General features: G+C 37.9%; 1 long non-coding RNA gene across 1 annotated transcript; it reads left to right on the top strand.

The window, feature by feature from the left end:
* Nucleotides 1-17,867: 17,867 nt before the first annotated feature.
* Nucleotides 17,868-19,041, top strand: LOC144889049 (uncharacterized). Its single transcript, XR_013621555.1, has 4 exons — nt 17,868-17,915; nt 18,006-18,158; nt 18,487-18,610; nt 18,831-19,041. It is a non-coding gene; the product is annotated as an uncharacterized LOC144889049 (long non-coding RNA).
* The last annotated feature ends 2,815 nt before the right edge of the window (nt 19,042-21,856 follow it).

Here is a 21,856-nt window from a genome sequence, read left to right as displayed (position 1 = left end):
AAAAGTGGTTTTTCAACACTGACACAAGTGCGAAAAGTGGTTTTTCAACACTATCACAAGTGCAAAAAGTGTTTTTTCCACACTAATACAAGTGCAAAAGTGGTTTCCTGCACCAACACAAGTGCGAAAAGTGGTTTTTCAACACTAACACAAGTGCGAAAAGTGGTTTTTCAACACTAACACAAGTGCGAAAAGTGGTTTTTCAACACTAACAAAAGTGCGAAAAGTGGTTTTTCAACACTAACACAAGTGCGAAAAGTGTTTTTTCCACACTAATACAAGTGCAAAAGTGGTTTCCTGCACCAACACAAGTGCGAAAAGTGGTTTTTCAACACTAACACAAGTGCGAAAAGTGGTTTTTCAACACTAACACAAGTGCGAAAAGTGGTTTTTCAACACTAACACAAGTACAAAAAGTGGTTTTTCCACACTAATACAAGTGCAAAAGTGGTTTCCTGCACCAACAAAAGTGCGAAAAGTGGTTTTTCAACACTAACACAAGTGCGAAAAGTGGTTTTTCCACACCAACACAAGTGCGAAAAGTGGTTTTTCAACACTAACACAAGTGCAAAAAGTGGTTTTTCAACACTAACACAAGTGCGAAAAGTGGTTTTTCAACACTAACACAAGTGCGAAAAGTGTTTTTTCAACACTAACACAAGTGCAAAAAGTGGTTTATCCACACTAATAGAAGTGCAAAAGTGGTTTCCTGCACCAACACAAGTGCGAAAAGTAGTTTTTCAACACTAACACAAGTGCGAAAAGTGGTTTTTCAACACTATCACAAGTGCAAAAAGTGTTTTTTCCACACTAATACAAGTGCAAAAGTGGTTTATTGCACCAACACAAGTGCGAAAAGTGGTTTTTCAACACTAACACAAGTGCGAAAAGTGGTTTTTCAACACTAACACAAGTGCGAAAAGTGGTTTTTCCACACTAATACAAGTGCAAAAGTGGTTTCCTGCACCAACACAAGTGCGAAAAGTGGTTTTTCAACACTAACACAAGTGCGAAAAGTGGTTTTTCAACACTAACACAAGTGCGAAAAGTGTTTTTTCCACACTAATACAAGTGCAAAAGTGGTTTCCTGCACCAACACATGTGTGAAAAGTGTTTTTTCAACACTAACACAAGTGCGAAAAGTGGTTTTTCCACGCTAATACAAGTGCAAAAGTGTTTTCCTGCACCAACACAAGTGCGAAAAGTGGTTTTTCAACACTAATACAAGTGCAAAAGTGGTTTCCTGCACCAACAAAAGTGCGAAATGTGGTTTTTCAACACTAACACAAGTGCGAAAAGTTGTTTTTCAACACTATCACAAGTGCAAAAAGTGTTTTTTCCACACTAATACAAGTGCAAAAGTGGTTTCCTGCACCAACACAAGTGCGAAAAGTGGTTTTTGAACACTAACACAAGTGCGAAAAGTGGTTTTCAACACTAACACAAGTGCGAAAAGTGTTTTTTCCACACTAATACAAGTGCAAAAGTGGTTTCCTGCACCAACACAAGTGCGAAAAGTGGTTTTTCAACACTAACACAAGTGCGAAAAGTTGTTTTTCAACACTAACACAAGTGCGAAAAGTGTTTTTTCCACACTAATACAAGTGCAAAAGTGATTTCCTGCACCAACAAAAGTGCAAAATGTGGTTTTTCAACACTAACATAAGTGCGAAAAGTGGTTTTTCAACACTATCACAAGTGCAAAAAGTGTTTTTTCCACACTAATACAAGTGCAAAAGTGGTTTCATGCACCAACACAAGTGCGAAAAGTGTTTTTTCAACACTAACACAAGTGCGAAAAGTGGTTTTTCCACACTAATACAAGTGCAAAAGTGGTTTCCTGCACCAACACAAGTGCGAAAAGTGGTTTTTCAACACTAACACAAGTGCGAAAAGTGGTTTTTCAACACTAACACAAGTGCGAAAAGTGGTTTTTCAACACTAATACAAGTGCAAAAGTGGTTTCCTGCACCAACAAAAGTGCGAAATGTGGTTTTTCAACACTAACACAAGTGCGAAAAGTTGTTTTTCAACACTATCACAAGTGCAAAAAGTGTTTTTTCCACACTAATACAAGTGCAAAAGTGGTTTCCTGCACCAACACAAGTGCGAAAAGTGGTTTTTCAACACTAACACAAGTGCGAAAAGTGGTTTTCAACACTAACACAAGTGCGAAAAGTGTTTTTTCCACACTAATACAAGTGCAAAAGTGGTTTCCTGCACCAACACAACCGCGAAAAGTGGTTTTTCCACACTATCACAAGTGCGAAAAGTGGTTTTTCAACACTAACACAAGTGCGAAAAGTGTTTTTTCCACACTAATACAAGTGCAAAAGTGGTTTCCTACACCAACACAAGTGCGAAAAGTGGTTTTTCCACACTAATACAAGTGCAAAAGTGGTTTCCTGCACCAACACAAGTGCGAAAAGTGGTTTTTCAACGCTAACACAAGTGCGAAAAGTGGTTTTTCAACACTAACACTAGTGCGAAAAGTGGTTTTTCAACACTAACACAAGTGCGGAAAGTGGTTTTTCCACACTAAGACAAGTGCAAAAGTGGTTTCCTGCACCAACACAAGTGCGAAAAGTGGTTTTTCAACACTAACACAAGTGCAAAAAGTGTTTTTTCCACACTAATACAAGTGCAAAAGTGGTTTCCTGCACCAACACAAGTGCGAAAAGTGGTTTTTCAACACTAACACAAGTGCGAAAAGTGGTTTTTCAACACTATCACAAGTGCAAAAAGTGTTTTTTCCACACTAATACAAGTGCAAAAGTGGTTTCCTGCACCAACACAAGTGCGAAAAGTGGTTTTTCAACACTAACACACGTGCGAAAAGTGGTTTTTCAACACTAACACAAGTGCGAAAAGTGGTTTTTCAACACTAATACAAGTGCAAAAGTGGTTTCCTGCACCAACAAAAGTGCGAAATGTGGTTTTTCAACACTAACACAAGTGCGAAAAGTGGTTTTTCAACACTAACACAAGTGCAAAAAGTGTTTTTTCCACACTAATACAAGTGCAAAAGTGGTTTCCTGCACCAACACAAGTGCGAAAAGTGGTTTTTCAACACTAACACAAGTGCGAAAAGTGGTTTTCAACATTAACACAAGTGCGAAAAGTGTTTTTTCCACACTAATACAAGTGCAAAAGTGGTTTCCTGCACCAACACAAGTGCGAAAAGTGGTTTTTCAACACTAACATTAGAGCGAAAAGTGGTTTTTCAACACTATCACAAGTGCAAAAAGTGTTTTTTCCACACTAATACAAGTGCAAAAGTGGTTGCCTGCACCAACACAAGTGCGAAAAGTGGTTTTTCAACACTAACACAAGTGTGAAAAGTGGTTTTTCAACACTAACACAAGTGCGAAAAGTGGTTTTTCAAAACCAACACAAGTGCGAAAGTGGTTTCCTGCACCAACACAAGTGCGAAAAGTGGTTTTTCAACACTAACACAAGTGCGAAAAGTGGTTTTTCAACACCAACACAAGTGCGAAAGTGGTTTCCTGCACCAACACAAGTGCGAAAAGTGGTTTTTCAACACTAACACAAGTGCGAAAAGTGATTTTTCAACACTAACACAAGTGTGAAAAGTGGCTTTTCCACACTAATACAAGTGCAAAAGTGGTTTCCTGCACCAACACAAGTGCGAAATGTGGTTTTTCAACACTATCACAAGTGCGAAAAGTGGTTTTTCCACACTAATACAAGTGCAAAAGTGGTTTCCTGCACCAACACAAGTGCGAAAAGTGGTTTTTCAACACTAACACAAGTGCGAAAAGTGGTTTTTCAACATTATCACAAGTGCAAAAAGTGTTTTTTCCACACTAATGCAAGTGCAAAAGTGGTTTCCGGCACCAACACAAGTGCGAAAAGTGGTATTTCAACACTAACACAAGTGCGAAAAGTGGTTTTTCAACACTAACACAAGTGCGAAAAGTGGTTTTTCAACATTAACACAAGTGCGAAAAGTGGTTTTTCAACACTAACACAACCGCGAAAAGTGGTTTTTCAACACTAACACAAGTGCGAAAAGTGGTTTTTCAACACTAACACAAGTGCGAAAAGTGTTTTTTCCACACTAATACAAGTGCAAAAGTGGTTTCCTGCACTAACACAAGTGCGAAAAGTGATTTTTCAACACTATCACAAGTGCAAAAAGTGTTTTTTCTACACTAATACAAGTGCAAAAGTGGTTTCCTGCACCAACACAAGTGCGAAAAGTGTTTTTTCAACACTAACACAAGTGCGAAAAGTGTTTTTTCAACACTAACACAAGTGCGAAAAGTGATTTTTCAACACTAACACAAGTGTGAAAAGTGGCTTTTCCACACTAATACAAGTGCAAAAGTGGTTTCCTGCACCAACACAAGTGTGAAATGTGGTTTTTCAACACTATCACAAGTGCGAAAAGTGGTTTTTCCACACTAATACAAGTGCAAAAGTGGTTTCCTGCACCAACACAAGTGCGAAAAGTGGTTTTTCAACACTAACACAAGTGCGAAAAGTGGTTTTTCAACATTATCACAAGTGCAAAAAGTGTTTTTTCCACACTAATGCAAGTGCAAAAGTGGCTTCCTGCACCAACACAAGTGCGAAAAGTGGTTTTTCAACACTAACACAAGTGCGAAAAGTGTTTTTTCCACACTAATACAAGTGCAAAAGTGGTTTCCTGCACCAACACAAGTGCGAAAAGTGGTTTTTCCACACTAATACAAGTGCAAAATTGGTTTCCTGCACCAACACAAGTGCGAAAAGTGGTTTTTCAACACTAACACAAGTGCGAAAAGTGGTTTTTCAACACTAACACTCGTGCGAAAAGTGGTTTTTCAACACTAACACAAGTGCGAAAAGTGGTTTTTCCACACTAAGACAAGTGCAAAAGTGGTTTCCTGCACCAACACAAGTGCGAAAAGTGGTTTTTCAACACCAACACAAGTGCAAAAAGTGGTTTTTCAACACTAACACAAGTGCGAAAAGTGTTGTTTCCACACTAATACAAGTGCAAAAGTGGTTTCCTGCACCAACACAAGTGCGAAAAGTGGTTTTTCAACACTGACCCAAGTGCGAAAAGTGGTTTTTCAACACTATCACAAGTGCAAAAAGTGTTTTTTCCACACTAATACAAGTGCAAAAGTGGTTTCCTGCACCAACACAAGTGCGAAAAGTGGTTTTTCAACACTAACACAAGTGCGAAAAGTCGTTTTTCAACACTAACACAAGTGCGAAAAGTGGTTTTTCAACACTAATACAAGTGCAAAAGTGATTTCCTGCACCAACAAAAGTGCGAAATGTGGTTTTTCAACACTAACACAAGTGCGAAAAGTGGTTTTTCAACACTATCACAAGTGCAAAAAGTGTTTTTTCCACACTAATACAAGTGCAAAAGTGGTTGCCTGCACCAACACAAGTGCGAAAAGTGGTTTTTCAACACTAACACAAGTGTGAAAAGTGGTTTTTCAACACTAACACAAGTGCGAAAAGTGGTTTTTCAAAACCAACACAAGTGCGAAAGTGGTTTCCTGCACCAACACAAGTGCGAAAAGTGGTTTTTCAACACTAACACAAGTGCGAAAAGTGGTTTTTCAACACCAACACAAGTGCGAAAGTGGTTTCCTGCACCAACACAAGTGCGAAAAGTGGTTTTTCAACACTAACACAAGTGCGAAAAGTGATTTTTCAACACTAACACAAGTGTGAAAAGTGGCTTTTCCACACTAATACAAGTGCAAAAGTGGTTTCCTGCACCAACACAAGTGCGAAATGTGGTTTTTCAACACTATCACAAGTGCGAAAAGTGGTTTTTCCACACTAATACAAGTGCAAAAGTGGTTTCCTGCACCAACACAAGTGCGAAAAGTGGTTTTTCAACACTAACACAAGTGCGAAAAGTGGTTTTTCAACATTATCACAAGTGCAAAAAGTGTTTTTTCCACACTAATGCAAGTGCAAAAGTGGTTTCCGGCACCAACACAAGTGCGAAAAGTGGTATTTCAACACTAACACAAGTGCGAAAAGTGGTTTTTCAACACTAACACAAGTGCGAAAAGTGGTTTTTCAACATTAACACAAGTGCGAAAAGTGGTTTTTCAACACTAACACAACCGCGAAAAGTGGTTTTTCAACACTAACACAAGTGCGAAAAGTGGTTTTTCAACACTAACACAAGTGCGAAAAGTGTTTTTTCCACACTAATACAAGTGCAAAAGTGGTTTCCTGCACTAACACAAGTGCGAAAAGTGATTTTTCAACACTATCACAAGTGCAAAAAGTGTTTTTTCTACACTAATACAAGTGCAAAAGTGGTTTCCTGCACCAACACAAGTGCGAAAAGTGTTTTTTCAACACTAACACAAGTGCGAAAAGTGTTTTTTCAACACTAACACAAGTGCGAAAAGTGATTTTTCAACACTAACACAAGTGTGAAAAGTGGCTTTTCCACACTAATACAAGTGCAAAAGTGGTTTCCTGCACCAACACAAGTGTGAAATGTGGTTTTTCAACACTATCACAAGTGCGAAAAGTGGTTTTTCCACACTAATACAAGTGCAAAAGTGGTTTCCTGCACCAACACAAGTGCGAAAAGTGGTTTTTCAACACTAACACAAGTGCGAAAAGTGGTTTTTCAACATTATCACAAGTGCAAAAAGTGTTTTTTCCACACTAATGCAAGTGCAAAAGTGGCTTCCTGCACCAACACAAGTGCGAAAAGTGGTTTTTCAACACTAACACAAGTGCAAAAAGTGTTTTTTCCACACTAATACAAGTGCAAAAGTGGTTTCCTGCACCAACACAAGTGCGAAAAGTGGTTTTTCCACACTAATACAAGTGCAAAATTGGTTTCCTGCACCAACACAAGTGCGAAAAGTGGTTTTTCAACACTAACACAAGTGCGAAAAGTGGTTTTTCAACACTAACACTCGTGCGAAAAGTGGTTTTTCAACACTAACACAAGTGCGAAAAGTGGTTTTTCCACACTAAGACAAGTGCAAAAGTGGTTTCCTGCACCAACACAAGTGCGAAAAGTGGTTTTTCAACACCAACACAAGTGCAAAAAGTGGTTTTTCAACACTAACACAAGTGCGAAAAGTGTTGTTTCCACACTAATACAAGTGCAAAAGTGGTTTCCTGCACCAACACAAGTGCGAAAAGTGGTTTTTCAACACTGACCCAAGTGCGAAAAGTGGTTTTTCAACACTATCACAAGTGCAAAAAGTGTTTTTTCCACACTAATACAAGTGCAAAAGTGGTTTCCTGCACCAACACAAGTGCGAAAAGTGGTTTTTCAACACTAACACAAGTGCGAAAAGTCGTTTTTCAACACTAACACAAGTGCGAAAAGTGGTTTTTCAACACTAATACAAGTGCAAAAGTGATTTCCTGCACCAACAAAAGTGCGAAATGTGGTTTTTCAACACTAACACAAGTGCGAAAAGTGGTTTTTCAACACTATCACAAGTGCAAAAAGTGTTTTTTCCACACTAATACAAGTGCAAAAGTGGTTTCATGCACCAACACAAGTGCAAAAAGTGGTTTTTCAACACTAACACAAGTGCGAAAAGTGGTTTTTCCACACTAATACAAGTGCAAAAGTGGTTTCCTGCACCAACACAAGTGCGAAAAGTGGTTTTTCAACACTAACACAAGTGCGAAAAGTGGTTTTTCAACACTAACACAAGTGCGAAAAGTGTTTTTTCCACACTAATACAAGTGCAAAAGTGGTTTCCTGCACCAACACAAGTGCGAAAAGTGGTTTTTCAACACTAACACAAGTGCGAAAAGTGGTTTTTCAACACTATCACAAGTGCAAAAAGTGTTTTTTCCACACTAATACAAGTGCAAAAGTGGTTTTTCAACACTAACACAAGTGCGAAAAGTGGTTTTTCAACACTAACACAAGTGCGAAAAGTTTTTTTTCCACACTAATACAAGTGCAAAAGTGGTTTCCTGCACCAACACAAGTGCGAAAAGTGGTTTTTCAACACTAACACAAGTGCGAAAAGTGGTTCTTCAACACTAACACAAGTGCGAAAAGTGGTTTTTCAACACTAACACAAGTGCGAAAAGTGGTTTTTCCACACTAATACAAGTGCAAAAGTGGTTTCCTGCACCAACACAAGTGCGAAAAGTGGTTTTTCAACACTAACACAAGTGCAAAAAGTGGTTTTTCAACATTATCACAAGTGCAAAAAGTGTTTTTTCCACACTAATGCAAGTGCAAAAGTGGTTTCCTGCACCAACACAAGTGCGAAAAGTGGTTTTTCAACACTAACACAAGTGCGAAAAGTGGTTTTTCAACACTAACACAAGTGCGAAAGTGGTTTCCTGCACCAACACAAGTGCGAAAAGTGGTTTTTCAACACTAACACAAGTGCGAAAAGTGGTTTTTCAACACCAACACAAGTGCGAAAGTGGTTTCCTGCACCAACACAAGTGCGAAAAGTGGTTTTTCAACACTAACACAAGTGCGAAAAGTGATTTTTCAACACTATCACAAGTGCAAAAAGTGTTTTTTCTACACTAATACAAGTGCAAAAGTGGTTTCCTGCACCAACACAAGTGCGAAAAGTGTTTTTTCAACACTAACACAAGTGCGAAAAGTGGTTTTTCAACACTAACACAAGTGCGAAAAGTGATTTTTCAACACTAACACAAGTGTGAAAAGTGGCTTTTCCACACTAATACAAGTGCAAAAGTGGTTTCCTGCACCAACACAAGTGCGAAATGTGGTTTTTCAACACTATCACAAGTGCGAAAAGTGGTTTTTCCACACTAATACAAGTGCAAAAGTGGTTTCCTGCACCAACACAAGTGCGAAAAGTGGTTTTTCAACACTAACACAAGTGCGAAAAGTGGTTTTCAACATTATCACAAGTGCAAAAAGTGTTTTTTCCACACTAATGCAAGTGCAAAAGTGGATTCCTGCACCAAGACAAGTGCGAAAAGTGGTTTTTCAACACTAACACAAGTGCGAAAAGTGTTTTTTCCACACTAATACAAGTGCAAAAGTGGTTTCCTGCACCAACACAAGTGCGAAAAGTGGTTTTTCCACACTAATACAAGTGCAAAAGTGGTTTCCTGCACCAACACAAGTGCGAAAATTGGTTTTTCAACACTAACACTCGTGCGAAAAGTGGTTTTTCAACACTAACACAAGTGCGAAAAGTGGTTTTTCCACACTAAGACAAGTGCAAAAGTGGTTTCCTGCACCAACACAAGTGCGAAAAGTGGTTTTTCAACACCAACACAAGTGCAAAAAGTGGTTTTTCAACACTAACACAAGTGCGAAAAGTGTTGTTTCCACACTAATACAAGTGCAAAAGTGGTTTCCTGCACCAACACAAGTGCGAAAAGTGGTTTTTCAACACTGACCCAAGTGCGAAAAGTGGTTTTTCAACACTATCACAAGTGCAAAAAGTGTTTTTTCCACACTAATACAAGTGCAAAAGTGGTTTCCTGCACCAACACAAGTGCGAAAAGTGGTTTTTCAACACTAACACAAGTGCGAAAAGTCGTTTTTCAACACTAACACAAGTGCGAAAAGTGGTTTTTCAACACTAATACAAGTGCAAAAGTGATTTCCTGCACCAACAAAAGTGCGAAATGTGGTTTTTCAACACTAACACAAGTGCGAAAAGTGGTTTTTCAACACTATCACAAGTGCAAAAAGTGTTTTTTCCACACTAATACAAGTGCAAAAGTGGTTTCATGCACCAACACAAGTGCAAAAAGTGGTTTTTCAACACTAACACAAGTGCGAAAAGTGGTTTTTCCACACTAATACAAGTGCAAAAGTGGTTTCCTGCACCAACACAAGTGCGAAAAGTGGTTTTTCAACACTAACACAAGTGCGAAAAGTGGTTTTTCAACACTAACACAAGTGCGAAAAGTGTTTTTTCCACACTAATACAAGTGCAAAAGTGGTTTCCTGCACCAACACAAGTGCGAAAAGTGGTTTTTCAACACTAACACAAGTGCGAAAAGTGGTTTTTCAACACTATCACAAGTGCAAAAAGTGTTTTTTCCACACTAATACAAGTGCAAAAGTGGTTTTTCAACACTAACACAAGTGCGAAAAGTGGTTTTTCAACACTAACACAAGTGCGAAAAGTTTTTTTTCCACACTAATACAAGTGCAAAAGTGGTTTCCTGCACCAACACAAGTGCGAAAAGTGGTTTTTCAACACTAACACAAGTGCGAAAAGTGGTTCTTCAACACTAACACAAGTGCGAAAAGTGGTTTTTCAACACGAACACAAGTGCGAAAAGTGGTTTTTCCACACTAATACAAGTGCAAAAGTGGTTTCCTGCACCAACACAAGTGCGAAAAGTGGTTTTTCAACACTAACACAAGTGCAAAAAGTGGTTTTTCAACATTATCACAAGTGCAAAAAGTGTTTTTTCCACACTAATGCAAGTGCAAAAGTGGTTTCCTGCACCAACACAAGTGCGAAAAGTGGTTTTTCAACACTAACACAAGTGCGAAAAGTGGTTTTTCAACACTAACACAAGTGCGAAAGTGGTTTCCTGCACCAACACAAGTGCGAAAAGTGGTTTTTCAACACTAACACAAGTGCGAAAAGTGGTTTTTCAACACCAACACAAGTGCGAAAGTGGTTTCCTGCACCAACACAAGTGCGAAAAGTGGTTTTTCAACACTAACACAAGTGCGAAAAGTGATTTTTCAACACTATCACAAGTGCAAAAAGTGTTTTTTCTACACTAATACAAGTGCAAAAGTGGTTTCCTGCACCAACACAAGTGCGAAAAGTGTTTTTTCAACACTAACACAAGTGCGAAAAGTGGTTTTTCAACACTAACACAAGTGCGAAAAGTGATTTTTCAACACTAACACAAGTGTGAAAAGTGGCTTTTCCACACTAATACAAGTGCAAAAGTGGTTTCCTGCACCAACACAAGTGCGAAATGTGGTTTTTCAACACTATCACAAGTGCGAAAAGTGGTTTTTCCACACTAATACAAGTGCAAAAGTGGTTTCCTGCACCAACACAAGTGCGAAAAGTGGTTTTTCAACACTAACACAAGTGCGAAAAGTGGTTTTCAACATTATCACAAGTGCAAAAAGTGTTTTTTCCACACTAATGCAAGTGCAAAAGTGGATTCCTGCACCAAGACAAGTGCGAAAAGTGGTTTTTCAACACTAACACAAGTGCGAAAAGTGTTTTTTCCACACTAATACAAGTGCAAAAGTGGTTTCCTGCACCAACACAAGTGCGAAAAGTGGTTTTTCCACACTAATACAAGTGCAAAAGTGGTTTCCTGCACCAACACAAGTGCGAAAATTGGTTTTTCAACACTAACACAAGTGCGAAAAGTGGTTTTTCAACACTAACACTCGTGCGAAAAGTGGTTTTTCAACACTAACACAAATGCGAAAAGTGGTTTTTCCACACTAAGACAAGTGCAAAAGTGGTTTCCTGCACCAACACAAGTGCGAAAAGTGGTTTTTCAACACTAACACAAATGCAAAAAGTGGTTTTTCAACACTAACACAAGTGCGAAAAGTGGTGTTTCCACACTAATACAAGTGCAAAAGTGGTTTCCTGCACCAACACAAGTGCGAAAAGTGGTTTTTCAACACTGACACAAGTGCGAAAAGTGGTTTTTCAACACCATCACAAGTGCAAAAAGTGTTTTTTTCAACACTAATACAAGTGCAAAAGTGGTTTCCTGCACCAACACAAGTGCGAAAAGTGATTTTTCAACACTAACACAAGTGCGAAAAGTCGTTTTTCAACACTAACACAAGTGCGAAAAGTGGTTTTTCAACACTAATACAAGTGCAAAAGTGATTTCCTGCACAAACAAAAGTGCGAAATGTGGTTTTTCAACACTAACACAAGTGCGAAAAGTGGTTTTTCAACACTATCACAAGTGCAAAAAGTGTTTTTTCCACACTAATACAAGTGCAAAAGTGGTTTCATGCACCAACACAAGTGCGAAAAGTGGTTTTTCAACACTAACACAAGTGCGAAAAGTGGTTTTTCCACACTAATACAAGTGCAAAAGTGGTTTCCTGCACCAACACAAGTGCGAAAAGTGGTTTTTCAACACTAACACAAGTGCGAAAAGTGGTTTTTCAACACTAACACAAGTGCGAAAAGTGTTTTTTCCACACTAATACAAGTGCAAAAGTGGTTTCCTGCACCAACACAAGTGCGAAAAGTGGTTTTTCAACACTAACACAAGTGCGAAAAGTGGTTTTTCAACACTATCACAAGTGCAAAAAGTGTTTTTTCCACACTAATACAAGTGCAAAAGTGGTTTTTCAACACTAACACAAGTGCGAAAAGTGGTTTTTCAACACTAACACAAGTGCGAAAAGTTTTTTTTCCACACTAATACAAGTGCAAAAGTGGTTTCCTGCACCAACACAAGTGCGAAAAGTGGTTTTTCAACACTAACATTAGAGCAAAAAGTGGTTTTTCAACACTATCACAAGTGCAAAAAGTGTTTTTTCCACACTAATACAAGTGCAAAAGTGGTTTCCTGCACCAACACAAGTGCGAAAAGTGGTTTTTCAACACTAACACAAGTGTGAAAAGTGGTTTTTCAACACTAACACAAGTGCGAAAAGTGGTTTTTCAACACCAACACAAGTGCGAAAGTGGTTTCCTGCACCAACACAAGTGCGAAAAGTGGTTTTTCAACACTAATACAAGTGCAAAAGTGATTTCCTGCACCAACAAAAGTGCGAAATGTGGTTTTTCAACACTAACACAAGTGCGAAAAGTGTTTTTTCCACACTAATACAAGTGCAAAAGTGGTTTCCTGCACCAACACAAGTGCGAAAAGTGGTTTTTCCACACTAATATAAGTGCAAAAGTGGTTTCCTGCACCAACACAAGTGCGAAAATTGGTTTTTCAACACTAACACAAGTGCGAAAAGTGGTTTTTCAACACTAACACTCGTGCGAAAAGTGGTTTTTCAACACTAACACAAATGCGAAAAGTGGTTTTTCCACACTAAGACAAGTGCAAAAGTGGTTTCCTGCACCAACACAAGTGCGAAAAGTGGTTTTTCAACACTAACACAAATGCAAAAAGTGGTTTTTCAACACTAACACAAGTGCGAAAAGTGGTGTTTCCACACTAATACAAGTGCAAAAGTGGTTTCCTGCACCAACACAAGTGCGAAAAGTGGTTTTTCAACACTGACACAAGTGCGAAAAGTGGTTTTTCAACACTATCACAAGTGCAAAAAGTGTTTTTTTCAACACTAATACAAGTGCAAAAGTGGTTTCCTGCACCAACACAAGTGCGAAAAGTGATTTTTCAACACTAACACAAGTGCGAAAAGTCGTTTTTCAACACTAACACAAGTGCGAAAAGTGGTTTTTCAACACTAATACAAGTGCAAAAGTGATTTCCTGCACAAACAAAAGTGCGAAATGTGGTTTTTCAACACTAACACAAGTGCGAAAAGTGGTTTTTCAACACTATCACAAGTGCAAAAAGTGTTTTTTCCACACTAATACAAGTGCAAAAGTGGTTTCATGCACCAACACAAGTGCGAAAAGTGGTTTTTCAACACTAACACAAGTGCGAAAAGTGGTTTTTCCACACTAATACAAGTGCAAAAGTGGTTTCCTGCACCAACACAAGTGCGAAAAGTGGTTTTTCAACACTAACACAAGTGCGAAAAGTGGTTTTTCAACACTAACACAAGTGCGAAAAGTGTTTTTTCCACACTAATACAAGTGCAAAAGTGGTTTCCTGCACCAACACAAGTGCGAAAAGTGGTTTTTCAACACTAACACAAGTGCGAAAAGTGGTTTTTCAACACTATCACAAGTGCAAAAAGTGTTTTTTCCACACTAATACAAGTGCAAAAGTGGTTTTTCAACACTAACACAAGTGCGAAAAGTGGTTTTTCAACACTAACACAAGTGCGAAAAGTTTTTTTTCCACACTAATACAAGTGCAAAAGTGGTTTCCTGCACCAACACAAGTGCGAAAAGTGGTTTTTCAACACTAACATTAGAGCAAAAAGTGGTTTTTCAACACTATCACAAGTGCAAAAAGTGTTTTTTCCACACTAATACAAGTGCAAAAGTGGTTTCCTGCACCAACACAAGTGCGAAAAGTGGTTTTTCAACACTAACACAAGTGTGAAAAGTGGTTTTTCAACACTAACACAAGTGCGAAAAGTGGTTTTTCAACACCAACACAAGTGCGAAAGTGGTTTCCTGCACCAACACAAGTGCGAAAAGTGGTTTTTCAACACTAATACAAGTGCAAAAGTGATTTCCTGCACCAACAAAAGTGCGAAATGTGGTTTTTCAACACTAACACAAGTGCGAAAAGTGGTTTTTCAACACTATCACAAGTGCAAAAAGTGTTTTTTCCACACTAATACAAGTGCAAAAGTGGTTTCATGCACCAACACAAGTGCAAAAAGTGGTTTTTCAACACTAACACAAGTGCGAAAAGTGGTTTTTCCACACTAATACAAGTGCAAAAGTGGTTTCCTGCACCAACACAAGTGCGAAAAGTGGTTTTTCAACACTAACACAAGTGCGAAAAGTGGTTTTTCAACACTAACACAAGTGCGAAAAGTGGTTTTTCAACACTAATACAAGTGCAAAAGTGGTTTCCTGCACCAACACAAGTGCGAAAAGTGGTTTTTCAACACTAACACAAGTGCGAAAAGTGGTTTTCAACACTAACACAAGTGCGAAAAGTGTTTTTTCCACACTAATACAAGTGCAAAAGTGGTTTCCTGCACCAACACAAGTGCGAAAAGTGGTTTTTCAACACTAACATTAGAGCAAAAAGTGGTTTTTCAACACTATCACAAGTGCAAAAAGTGTTTTTTCCACACTAATACAAGTGCAAAAGTGGTTTCCTGCACCAACACAAGTGCGAAAAGTGGTTTTTCAACACTAACACAAGTGTGAAAAGTGGTTTTTCAACACTAACACAAGTGCGAAAAGTGGTTTTTCAACACCAACACAAGTGCGAAAGTGGTTTCCTGCACCAACACAAGTGCGAAAAGTGGTTTTTCAACACTAACACAAGTGCGAAAAGTGGTTTTTCAACACCAACACAAGTGCGAAAGTGGTTTCCTGCACCAACACAAGTGCAAAAAGTGGTTTTTCAACACTAACACAAGTGCGAAAAGTGATTTTTCAACACTATCACAAGTGCAAAAAGTGTTTTTTCGACACTAATACAAGTGCAAAAGTGGTTTCCTGCACCAACACAAGTGCGAAAAGTGTTTTTTCAACACTAACACAAGTGCGAAAAGTGTTTTTTCAACACTAACACAAGTGCGAAAAGTGATTTTTCAACACTAACACAAGTGTGAAAAGTGGCTTTTCCACACTAATACAAGTGCAAAAGTGGTTTCCTGCACCAACACAAGTGCGAAATGTGGTTTTTCAACACTATCACAAGTGCGAAAAGTGGTTTTTCCACACTAATACAAGTGCAAAAGTGGTTTCCTGCACCAACACAAGTGCGAAAAGTGGTTTTTCAACACTAACACAAGTGCGAAAAGTGGTTTTTCAACATTATCACAAGTGCAAAAAGTGTTTTTTCCACACTAATGCAAGTGCAAAAGTGGCTTCCTGCACCAACACAAGTGCGAAAAGTGGTTTTTCAACACTAACACAAGTGCGAAAAGTGTTTTTTCCACACTAATACAAGTGCAAAAGTGGTTTCCTGCACCAACACAAGTGCGAAAAGTGGTTTTTCCACACTAATACAAGTGCAAAATTGGTTTCCTGCACCAACACAAGTGCGAAAAGTGGTTTTTCAACACTAACACAAGTGCGAAAAGTGGTTTTTCAACACTAATACTCGTGCGAAAAGTGGTTTTTCAACACTAACACAAGTGCGAAAAGTGGTTTTTCCACACTAAGACAAGTGCAAAAGTGGTTTCCTGCACCAACACAAGTGCGAAAAGTGGTTTTTCAACACCAACACAAGTGCAAAAAGTGGTTTTTCAACACTAACACAAGTGCGAAAAGTGGTGTTTCCACACTAATACAAGTGCAAAAGTGGTTTCCTGCACCAACACAAGTGCGAAAAGTGGTTTTTCAACACTGACACAAGTGCGAAAAGTGGTTTTTCAACACTATCACAAGTGCAAAAAGTGTTTTTTCCACACTAATACAAGTGCAAAAGTGGTTTCCTGCACCAACACAAGTGCGAAAAGTGGTTTTTCAACACTAACACAAGTGCGAAAAGTCGTTTTTCAACACTAACACAAGTGCGAAAAGTGGTTTTTCAACACTAATACAAGTGCAAAAGTGATTTCCTGCACCAACAAAAGTGCGAAATGTGGTTTTTCAACACTAACACAAGTGCGAAAAGTGGTTTTTCAACACTATCACAAGTGCAAAAAGTGTTTTTTCCACACTAATACAAGTGCAAAAGTGGTTTCATGCACCAACACAAGTGCAAAAAGTGGTTTTTCAACACTATCACAAGTGCAAAAAGTGTTTTTTCCACACTAATACAAGTGCAAAAGTGGTTTCATGCACCAACACAAGTGCGAAAAGTGGTTTTTCAACACTAACACAAGTGCGAAAAGTGGTTTTTCCACACTAATACAAGTGCAAAAGTGGTTTCCTGCACCAACACAAGTGCGAAAAGTGGTTTTTCAACACTAACACAAGTGCGAAAAGTGGTTTTTCAACACTAACACAAGTGCGAAAAGTGTTTTTTCCACACTAATACAAGTGCAAAAGTGGTTTCCTGCACCAACACAAGTGCGAAAAGTGGTTTTTCAACACTAACACAAGTGCGAAAAGTGGTTTTTCAACACTATCACAAGTGCAAAAAGTGTTTTTTCCACACTAATACAAGTGCAAAAGTGGTTTTTCAACACTAACACAAGTGCGAAAAGTGGTTTTTCAACACTAACACAAGTGCGAAAAGTTTTTTTTCCACACTAATACAAGTGCAAAAGTGGTTTCCTGCACCAACACAAGTGCGAAAAGTGGTTTTTCAACACTAACATTAGTAGTGTAATAATGTTGCTTCTGGGACACCTCCGTTTAACATGGGAAATCCCTATCTAATGTCATTTACCCCCTTGTCTTTTTCAAAAATCATAAACACCTCTATTTCTCCCACCCTCATCTTTATGAACCTTTTGTCTGTAGTACCTATCCTTAATGTTGTTCATTAGACCACTCAAACACTACAAATATTTGTTTTCTCTTATAGACCTATCATCCTTCTTCTACATATCATCTGGCAGATTAATCTTTGACCCATTCACTTCCATATTAATTCTTTCCCTCCCTCATTGACCCTAAACACCTATATTTCTCTCACCCTTTTCTTTACGAACCTTCTAACCTTTTGACATGCTATCCTTATTCATTAGACCACTTAAACACCTGTGATCCTTCTGACCTTATGGACCTTTTAACCTTTTACTCTTAATATCATCTGGTGAATATAACCCACTCAAACAACGACCCTACAAATATTTGTTTATGCGTGGGAAATAATTTAATTCTCCTACAACTCTCCTCACCGTCTCATCCAACTCACCGGTATTTAAATTAATTCTCTTATTTGTTTTGTGAACTTTTTTACCAGTTGCCTTTTCAATTATACTTATTTGATATTTTTTACATTCATTTTGTTTTCCATTTATATACCACTCGAACCTTTTCTAATTAATAGCTCACTGTTGAGAAATGACGTTGTTTCACTTGGATAACTTCCAAGGAATTCTCTTTGTCTTGTTTCCTGTTTTTCACAAACACACGCCCTCAGTTTCCAAAAGCTGACAAGCACTTCAGTTCCCCGAAATACATTTTGTTCATTATAAAAAGAGAGGTCTCCGAATGGGACATTTAAACATTGTGAACGAAGATGAGCTTGTCTTATTCCAGTCTTTCCTCTGATGAAGAATACTCGCCAGGACATTGGTAAGTTCATTTGGTATTAAACACTGTTAATGAGAGCTTTGTATGTGATTAATTATACAACTAATAATTTATTTTTCCTATTCATTGCAGCAATTCAAATATTGTAAATATCCTGGCAGAATTTCAAGTTGTTTCTCAAGAGTTCCACAACGAACTGAATACGGGTTTGAATAACCTACCTCCGAGATGGTGGGCTCAGAATGAATTCAATGTTTCACCGTTCTTAGAAAATTCACGTGAAAGGTATGATAGAAAATAAAAAACGAGAGGTGTGTGCATGTGTGTGTGCATGTGTGTGTGTGTATGTGTATGTGTGTGCATGTGTGTCTGTGATTAAAATAGAGAGATCGAATTGTGAGGAACAGAAATGAAAAAATGAGATTGTGTATGTGTGTGTGTGTGTGTATGTGTGTGTGTGTGTATGTGTGTGTTCTTGTGTGTATGTATCTATGCATGTGTGTGTGTGTGTATGTGTGTGTGTATGTATCTGTGAATGTGTGTGTGTGTGCGTGTGTGTGATGTTTTGTCAAGCTTACTTCAGCATAGTAATTTCTCCTTATTTTGTTTGCAGCCTCGAAGACCAAAGCTTGGAGTGGGACGATTTTGGACTCCATAGGAATGGTTATTTCCTGTCATCCTGTGATATCCTTAATTTTCATCTCGACGATCTGGACGCTAAGCTGGATTTTTTCGAGGTAAGCATGTGTGTACGTGTGTGTGGTTCACCGTTTATAATAGGTACACCATATCCCTGCGCATCGTAAGAGGTGATTCAGGGTTGGTGTCAGGAAGGGCATCCGACCCTATATTAATAATAATAATAATAATACATTTATTTTGTATAGCGCTTTTCAAGACGCTTTGACATGGAACATAAATATGAAATAAATATCTCTCCCCTCTTGTCTTTAATAGAAAGAGATTCAAAACCTGAAGACATCTGCTGAACCAACCTTTGACTTGTGCTGGGAAGAAATTGATGACTTATGCTGGGGAGAAGTTGAATGTATACCTCAAGAAAAATGTTTTAATAATATAAAGATTTTAATGTTTTCAATATTTATATATATTTGTTTTGTTTACAATTATTTAATTCTTAATTACAAAAAGAGAATAAAGGAGGGAACGGGGAGGTGCACCCCTGCCAAAGACCCTTCACCCCCCTCATCCCACCCCTCCCCTCCCCTTGTGTGTGTGGGGAAGGTGGGGGTGGGATGAGGGGGGTGAAGGGTCAAGGGTGGGGGTGCACGGAGGGTGGGGGATGATGGGTGTGGTCTGTGTGGGCGGGGTCTGTGTGGGCGGGGTCTGTGTGGGCGGGGTCGGTGTGGGCGTGGCTTATGATTTTTTATTTATTTAATTTTTTTTTATTATTACCACGAATTAAATTAGCTAATATGGGTGGGGTGAATAGAAATGTTGTTTAATGAATTATTAGCTTTGTTTTTTGTAATTCTTGCGAGTAAAATGAACCCAAGATTTCTTCTCGATTTATATCATTTAATTTGTAAGTCCAAGGGTTTGTAGCCATTACATCAACGATTATAAATAATTCATTAGTCCATTTTTGTGTATAACCTTTCTCAAAATGGCTTTTCCATTTGTATATCCTTACAATATCACCAACTTTAAACTTGGGCTTTCTCAAATTAATCTCCTTTTCATATTCTAATTTTGTAAATGTTTCTGATGGTTTTGATTGTGTTGATGAATGAACTGTATTATTGTAATTATCTACAATATCCTGAATTAAATACACCCATTTTTGAGAACCGAGTTGTGTGAATTTTTTATATAATTTCTCTTTTAAAGTACGATTAAAACGCTCAATAACAACTGCCTTTCCTTCATTAAAGGTGCTGTATAATTTAATACCCTTCCCCTTAAGAAATTTCATGAATATTTTGTTATAGAACTCTGTTCCCTCATCAGTCCATAACTTCTTTGGTTTCCTTTTATCCCGATCAAATATTAGCTTAAAGGCTAACATTAAAGTATCACCCCTTTTATTTTTTAAAGGGACAACCCAGGCAAATCTACTCCTCAAATCAATAACGGTTAAAGCATACCTGTATCCCCTGTCATTATTCAATTCAATTAAATCAGCGGACCATATGTGGTCAGTGTATTTAGAATAAACCTTCCTTCTTTTAAACTTTGTGATTATAGGTTTGTGTAATTCTTCAGCCAAAAGCTCCTCAGTCTTGATGGCATCATTAGAGCCTAATAGTTTTTTGAGGAATAACCAAGACCAAGTTTCAATTTAGCATTTATCAAATTTCTCACAATAAACCTATCAACTTTCTCTCTCAACGTTGGATTTTGTATCAAAGACAAATTATACAACATTTCGCTGTCGGCTTTATGTTTTTCAGTCAACGTAGTGGTTTTCCCATAAGCAATATCATGCTTCATACACACTTCGTCAACCCTATTTGTAGGTTTAGACCAAGGTTTAGGATTGTCAGCCTCATCTAATCTTTTATCCAAGTTTGTTCCTGGACCACAGAAAGAATACCCTGGAAGGTGTAATTCCCCTGGAATTCCAGTTGTTGTAAATTTACTTCCTGACAGAAACTTTTGTATGTCTCCTCCTCTTTTAGGAGAGATGAATTGGCACTTTTTAGAGCCACATACTTGACATATTCCTTTTTGATAAACTCTATTATTTTTAGCTTTAACATAAGAGATATTTTTAGATTTAGTTTTCTTTTTACATTTGAGACAATAACTCATATTTATTTATCAGAAAAATTCCGACAGAGTATCAAAACCTTTTTGGTTTTCAACATATACATTTCAATCTTTATTTTTAAAACATAAAGAATCCTAAGGAATGCCTTCACTCTCTCCTCCATTTATTTACAAATAAAAACTAACTAAAGTCAATGACACCAACATCATCAATCACATAATCTTTTCCTTCTTCTTCTTCTTCTTCTTCACCACTTTCTCGTTTAAATCTCTGAAATTGAAGACATTGACGTTCTTATTTTTGAAACCATTATCTTCATAAGAGTTGTTAATTCTTTAATTTCCTCTTCGGTGCGTTGAGATTGATTTATTTGCTTTAATACACTCAATCTTTTATGAATCTCAGTGATTTCCATCTTTTTATATTTTTCCTCCCTCTCTCTTTGCTCCCTCTCCTCCTCCTCCATTTTCTCCCTCTCCTCCTTCTCCTTTTTCTCCCTTTTCTCCCTTTCCTCCTTCTCCTTTTTCTCCCTTTCCTCCTTCTCCTTTTTCTCCCTCTCCTCCTTCTCCTTTTTCTCCCTCTCCTCCTTCTCCTTTTTCTCCCTCTCCTCCTTCTCCTCCTTTTTCTCCCTCTCCTCCTTCTCCTCCCTCTCCCTTTCCTCCTTCTCCTTTTTCTCTCTTTCCTCCTTCTCTTCTTCAACTCCTTCCTCATCCCTTGCTACCCTTGAGTTTGAACCCCAAAGAATATTATACATATACTCATCTGGATTTTGAGATATTCTTGTATCTATAATTATTTTTCTCATAATAGGATACCAATAAGATTTGTTGACGATTTCTAAAAGAGTTTTATATTTCATAACTTTGAGAAGTTCATTTTTATTTAATATTTTAAACAAGTCTCTATTTGTGGGTTTAACAATATCAGTATAAGGCCAGTTTTTTATGACAAAATTCCCATGTATATGCTCCAAATCATAAGGTATGTAATACCGAGCACCCTTTTCTTGTAGGTATCCTTGAATACAAAAATTATAATTCTCTTGTAGTCTTCTTCCTGCCATTTATGTATCAGAAATATATGTGAGATTAATATTATGACAGGTAATACCACCCCATCTTCCCACTACCAAATCGGTTTGTATTCCTCGGCTTTCTATCCTTATCTCATTACCTTCCTTCTTTGTCATGCGAACCATCGCTATACTATCATATATTTTTATTTTCTTAAAATCACGTATTTGTTGTTT

Source organism: Myxine glutinosa, unplaced genomic scaffold (genome assembly GCF_964187855.1).
Source record: "Myxine glutinosa unplaced genomic scaffold, kmMyxGlut1.1 SCAFFOLD_614, whole genome shotgun sequence".
In the NCBI taxonomy this organism is placed as follows: Eukaryota; Metazoa; Chordata; class Myxini; order Myxiniformes; family Myxinidae; genus Myxine; species Myxine glutinosa.
This window is presented reverse-complemented; position numbering and strand designations above follow the sequence as displayed.